The sequence below is a fragment of the Anneissia japonica genome, unplaced genomic scaffold (assembly GCF_011630105.1).
Source record: "Anneissia japonica isolate Jap-2015-1 unplaced genomic scaffold, ASM1163010v1 scaffold287796_len146068_cov175, whole genome shotgun sequence".
Classification (NCBI taxonomy): Eukaryota; Metazoa; Echinodermata; class Crinoidea; order Comatulida; family Comatulidae; genus Anneissia; species Anneissia japonica.
Window position 1 is genome coordinate 76,203 of NW_022705151.1, and position 7,193 is coordinate 83,395.

Below are 7,193 nucleotides of genomic sequence, written 5' to 3' on the forward strand. Positions count from 1 at the left end.
TTGGTTGAAATTATACATAGAATTGATATAAAAAACTTATTTTACAAGCTTTATATTTTTTATATATACTTTTCATATACAAAATGAACTCCAAAATTTACAAATCATATATCAAAAGATAGCTAAATGTATAAGGAACATATGTTTTTAGAAATGTTCTTTCATAAATTTTACAGAAACCGTCAAAAAACACATGTGAAGAGAGTAGCCTTCAAAACCAGTAATAACAAGTGATAGTACTAAATATAATACAGTTTCCTGTGGTAGTACACACTGGGAAATTTGGTATTTTAAGGGTTAACTGATAACAGCAAAAGCACTTCCTTGAGTGTGCATAGTAAGATCACCTTAAGTATGTAATTGTGGCAAAGACAAGCCAAACTAGTCACTTGTTGCAAACCATGTTAGGGGATAACGAAATAATTTTTTACCATTTTATAACTCTAAATTTGCTGTTTGACACTCTATTAATAACTAAAAATCTATTTTTCCGACGAGTGACTGGTTTGGCTGGCTTTTGCCACAAATAAGGAAATTAGCACCTGATCAACAATTGCAAACTTATTACATATTGAAAACCCTACAAGTATGGGATGAGTTTCTGCTAAATAACAAAGAAAAACATTCTATAGTCTTAAACACAGCGTTGCTCATATTATTACTAACTGCAACTGTCCACTTTAAAATGACAATGGGGAGAAAAGCACCTGATGAAAAATTGCAAAAATATATTAAATATTGAAAACCATAAAAGTACGAGTTAATAAATTAAATTCTGTTAGTCCGTTGCACTTAACTGAATAGTATGTCCAATTTAAAATGATAAAAAATTGCACAAACCTAAAACATAGTGAAAACCATACAAGTATAATAATAAAAATAAATTTTTCCATCTTTAATGATACATGGAATTTATAAATTCAGTAAAATGTATTTTGCTAGTCGGCCTACTCATTTACAGTAATGCACATTTTAACTGAATATGGCAGCCGTCAGTATGTCTTTGTGTACACTTGTAAAAAGGCACTAAACATTAGCTTCTTTGAGTACCGCTGTCTTGCGCACTGTTCTTTTCTGGTTCTTCAGATGAGGGATTTTACGGCATGTTGGGCACAGCCAGTTTACAGATTTTGGACCCTTTTAAGTCCTAGGCAGTCCAGGTGGAAACGTTGCCATGCACATTCGCTGTTCTTGCAGCTAACTGTCAACATACCATTGTCTTCCTGCTTGCAATAACAAAATAGATGCACATTCTCATCCCGTACAGGTACTCTCAATACCTATTCCAGTTGCCTATCAGTTGAGGGAGAACAGCAACTTGGAAGAAATGCTTTGCTTTGCCTATCATTTGTTGTAAGAATTCTGCATCAGGATAAATCCTTTCAATTGTATTCCCTCCTTGTATACAACACAAAATCACAATATTTCACTTTACAGATCAGAATTTGACACTGGACCTACAAATACAAAAAAAACAAAAATATGCACATGCATTAGTGATAAAAATCCGAGTTTTGCAATTCTGCACTGTCCATTTACACATTCATTTTCACTATTACTGTACCTGATAATAATACGCATGTTTCCTGTCCAGCTGGATCTCATTCTCAGTCTGTTGAAGACATGATTTTTTACTGGCAGCAGTGTCTTCAATTGTTTCATCTTTAAAGCAAAAAGGGCACTGAAAGACAATAGATATTGTTTGGTTATGATCTGCATAATTTCAAATAATCTTTTTCACCTATCCATTTTAATATTTAAATTTAATAGTAATAAAAAAGTTACCTTGATTTCACAGACTCCACTTCCACAACATTTACAATTGACAACCCCATCAGGAGAGGCACCCATATATGCATAGTCCACATTCAAACAGAGTCCACTATCTCCACCAAGTCTTCATGGTTACATTTCTGGATCTCGAAATATAGCATCTGCGCTGTCTTTTCATGGTTGCATCCCCATCTGAGAAAACAATAATTTAAGAATAATGAAACATAACCTACTCTTGTATATTGAAAGTAATGTGTAAGTACACACTGTTTTTAAAAATTGCATATTTTTATGTTAATTTCAAAATAATATATAAAGGTTATATGTTTATTAAAAATAAATGTGTTTTTCATACTCACTTGGTGGCTGCATTTGAAAACTGCAACTTGTCTGGGTAGCAAATAGCATTAATGAGGCTAACCGATGGTTTAGCCACATCTGTATGGCATACTGCCTTCATTCTGGATGCGGTTATCCGACCAGATCTGTACTTAAACCATTCCTTTGAATTTGCTTGCTCCTTGGTTTGTTTTTCCACATTATGTACCATTTCCTCAGTAAGTATTATAGACGTTTCAATCTCTCTACAATTTCAACAGAAGATCGTTGAACTGGAGCTCAAGGGCCTCAATGTCAAACAATGATGTTAAATTGAAAGGCAACTTTTGTGCTGGCACAAACTCCTCACAAAACCCAGGCAGTATTGAAAGGATTGCAGATTTGTTTCCACTTTCGCTTACCTGTGATTGAAAAAAAAAAATAATAGATTTAAAATTAACGCCATTTAAGACAGAAAAAAAAAAATTATCACCAAAATAACTAACATATCATCATCATCATATTAAGTGATTGTATTTTCCACAATGATGCATTTTAATGCACACTTGAAAACTGACTTTGGTTAATAAATTTATCAATATAATCAATACTCTATTTTATATTATTTCTATCATTACTATAATTGCACCTACCCAACTCATATTAAATCAGACTATACCAAGAATCGTTTCACATTACCTGTCTCATTAAATTTAATTTTTCTTCTTCTGTTGGCCTGCAGTCCAGCACCTGAGTGTGGGCATTCAAACGTCTTAGTGCAGTTGGTGATGTTAAGTTATCAAGAATTTTTTTTTTTTTTTTGGCAGATGTGAAGTCTTTTTGACGTACCTCAACATATGGTACCTGTAACCAACAGGAAAAAAAAAAAAAAAAGGAAAGAAAAACATATATAAAAAGCTCGCTTTTAAGCATATTACACCATTACACTAATATTTAATATAGTAAATATTATGGTTGCTTGTACCTTCTTTAATCACCTTCCTAATTTAGGCACGGTATTGTTGAGCGAAATTAGCTACCACAACAACTTTCAATATATTATTTGACAAGCCTTCAGGACATAAATTATTTGAAAATAAACTGTAAACTTACAGTGCAATAAATTATATAGTTATACAGTAATACATTTTGCAGCGGCATGTCTGATATATTTTTCTTTAAATTAATGAATATATTTTTATGCAAATTGTGGTATGATTACCTGCTTTAAACTAGTGGGCAAAACCCACTGGCAGCTTTTTTCTGTACAGGTTTGCTGGTCCCTCATCCGGGTTCCTGCTTCAACTGCAAACAGCACTGCTCCAATGTGGCTGCAAACCTCACTTAATCTGTTGATGTAGAAAAATACACACGTTTTATTACAAATATAACCTTTCAGTAATAACTGTGACTGAATCATTATCGAAAAAAAATATTTTAATATTTTCTTAAATCACAAGACATTTGGATATTTGACAACTTACCCTGCCATACAGTCACAGTGACCAGTCACTACTTCACTATTAGCCTCAAGGAGAACCCAGGTTTTTAATGGAGTTTCATTCATCCTCTGGGAGTGGTTACCTTCTATTCAAAGAAAAGCAATTATTGGCCTAAAATAATATGAATTACGAATTGGCAAAACAAAAATATTTACCAGCCCTTACTCTACTTCTCAATAGTGACTAATGTCAGTGACGACACACTGTGGCCCATTTATGTTGACCTAGGGCTAGCCTAGGCTAGGCCTAGTACTTAGTAGTTAGTAGCCTATTGCCTATTTTCTAGGCCTAGGCCCTACAGTAAGTCTAGGATCGAATATGATACGGCATTTTGTTATTACAGTGCAGACTTACCCTTGCATATAACACTTTTCCTTCTCTCTCCACCTTCATAACGCCAATATTTCTTACCCAACCGGATAAGAAATAATTGTAACTCTCCATGAATTTGTATGCCTTCATCTGACGGCCTGTGACAAAGCTTGTTGAAAACACCAAATAATTTACTATATCGGGATATGTGACCGATGGCCACAAGAAAATGTCATCTAGAAACTTTATAGAATAACTAAATGGGTCTATATTCCCACATTCTAACGCCTTTTCTAAATATTTGGCTTTGCAATCTGTAGGAAGTTCCTGGTAATACTGCGAAAACGCTATTCTACCATCGGTTGCCATCTTGTGGCGTCGTGTTGCATAGCCTCACTAATGGCCGACACGGAATATGTGACGTCACTTGCAAACGATCTATAGCATTAGTAGAACAAAAGTGGAACACCACAGTTACAGAATTAAATTGCCATCTCCACCCACTAGAAACCATAGCCAAAGACTGTAGCTCATTATTGACAGGACTGGAAAAAGAAACTAACAACCAGCAGAAGGATTTGTATAGCCATGGCTGCATTGCCCAGCGACTCGTTTACAACATCAGTAAAATGAGGTATGCAGATGGGAAAGGGTGACCCAAGAGGCTTTAGAAACGCTTTGGAAGAGGGAGGCTATAAAAAAGGTTTTTTACCTAGATATCGTGGTAACAGACTTCACATAACATTCCATATAGCGGAGAAGCTGTTCAGAGAGAAAGCATTCTTCTTGCAGTTATTCAAATCAAATTTAAGTTGTTCTACAATTTGCTGAGCTGTGGAACGGTCTTTTGCAACTGAGTTTGCAAAATAATAATTCATAATTCATAGACGTCGAAATTCCTGTACACCGACTACGCAACACATTTGTATCGAAGCGATATAAAGGCTATATTGATGCAAATGTACCTCGCAAAGATAAGTCGTAAGAAGGACCACGTGAACGCACATTTTTATAATGCTAGAGTGAAATACTGTGTTCAACTCTGTGCAGGTTTTCCTGATGCCTGCAATGTAATTTCTGTTGACAACAAAAACAAAGTGAAATTAGGTAGGCCTAATATTTGTTTGTTTCCATCTTAAAGCGTCGTATAAACCAAGTACGAATTCGGTCCAGTGCACCAAATTTACGCACTGTAATAAAAATAATCCATTGTGCACGCGTTTATCATAACAGTCTGAATTCGTGCTTGGTGTGAACGATCCTTAAACGTTGGCCTAATAATTCATTTTAAGTTCGCGCGAAGCATAGGTAACCTCAGAACCTCACTCCTGTTGTTACCATAAAATCACCCAGTGTCATGATGTTGCAGCAACAATGTACTGGGACAGAGCAAAAGTAACTTGTCATGACAAAAGTCTGGACCCCGTATTACTTTAACTAATAAAATCGTACAATAAAATCTTACATTAAAAATATAAAAAGCAACCTCTGACCTGCTCTAAAATACATATGTAGCGTTTTACTGGTTCCACTATTCTCCATGGCTTGGCGGACTACGCACGTGTGTCAGCAATGAGACGTGTGTAGGAAAAAACCAACAAGAAGATTAACACGCAAGGACAGTATGTTGGACGCACCAGGGCAATCGGCATGCAACCCCATAGAGCATGCGTGGCCTCCGTGTACGAACCGCCTGTCATCAGTGTCCCTTCCCGATATCTTGAACGGGGAAAATCTACTGTACCACCATGGAAACAACAACTGACACCGGAGGAAAAACATCAAAAAGAAGGACAGGTATTCGACCAAGCAATGGAGACACTAGGAACATACCTCCAAAATGTTGAATTCGCAGGCGTTCCAATTGAAGAACAACCGTACAACGACTACGATGCGGTGTACAATGTAATGACTGCAAACAGTGGTAAGGTTTACCTGTACCTTTAAAGATGAGGTTCAATTCATGTTACAACACGTAGATTTACAAAATGCAAAGACACATATTGTACCCACTGTTCAGAAAATCCAATTCGTGCCAATGAATTTATAAATTTCTGTTTTAATAGGGGAAGGCTTCTATCACCAATGCAAAAGATATCTCTAGTTTTCATACAATTCATGAAATCCTCAAATTAGATTCGTGGGATACACTTGATGTGTCAATGCCATCAGTTGCTGGAAAGTGTTCCATATGCCCTGCCTTTGCCTTTCGCAGTGAGGCTGAGGCAACGTCCCACAGAAGGCGATATCATTCATGGCAAGACAGATAAAATTACCTTTACTAGTATATTTAAAACGATTATTTTTTTTAATTTTTTTTTTTACAATTATATCATTAGTTATTAGTTATTTTCATTTTTCTTTTCTCATTTCTTTGTAACGCTGTAGCGGATTAAATTTGGTGATAACCTTCCTTGTTAATTCCCAATAGGCCTAACCTATTTTAGCATAAATTATTTTAATTGTGATGTTGTAGATTTGACTCAATATAATGGCATATTAATGTAAAGCGAAGAGCCCGACATAAAATATAACCTTGAAAATTATTATGATGACATGATAGTGCACTGGGACTTATGTACTGCCGTGTGTGTAAAGACTGCCCAGACAAAGCAAACACGCAAAGTTCGTTTTACTTGGGATGCGAAAGTTTCTGAAAGAAGTCTATCCAAACTCATGACAAATCCAAGTCACACTCAATGTGCGTGCAAGTCAAACGGGCAAAGGAAAACCCAAAAGATACACCAATGTGTAAGGCTATTACAAAGATGAATGCGGAAAATTTTGAAGTTCTCCAGAAACTGTTCCGCACTGCCTATTATGTTGCAAAGGAGGAATTAGCATCAGCTAAATTTCCAAGCTTGTGTAAGCTCCAAATGGCAAATGGAGTGGGACTGAAAAACCCCTACATTAATGACCTTGCATGCCGTGAATTCATCAGAAGTATGGCACACGTTCAAAGAGAAAAAAACAACTGAACAATTAACAGCTGGCAACACAAGATTTCTATCTGTGCTATCAGATGGTAGCACAGACAGCGGAATAATTGAGCAGGAGATCGTGTATGTTAGATTCCTATTAAATGGATCACCTCAAACAAGGATGGTGAAGATAGTGGACGTCAAACATGGCCATGCAGCAGGTATCCTTGATGCTATTGATCATGCTGCTGCTGATGTTGGGATTTCGCCAGACGTATGGTTCAGCAAGGTAATTTGTGCTAACTTTGATGGAGCAAGTGTTATGATGGGAGACGTGAATGGAGTTGGCAGTTTTAGATGCTGTCAA

The 7,193-nt window shown here is 36.1% G+C and overlaps 1 long non-coding RNA gene across 1 annotated transcript; it reads right to left on the minus strand.

Moving 5' to 3' along the window:
- Nucleotides 1-9: 9 nt before the first annotated feature.
- Nucleotides 10-6,788, minus strand: LOC117105389. The gene is made up of 7 exons (XR_004444891.1): nt 3,576-6,788; nt 3,314-3,440; nt 2,791-2,955; nt 2,133-2,513; nt 1,786-1,965; nt 1,565-1,681; nt 10-1,457 (listed from the first exon to the last, which is right to left on the minus strand). It is a non-coding gene; the product is annotated as an uncharacterized LOC117105389 (long non-coding RNA).
- Nucleotides 6,789-7,193: the final 405 nt, after the last annotated feature.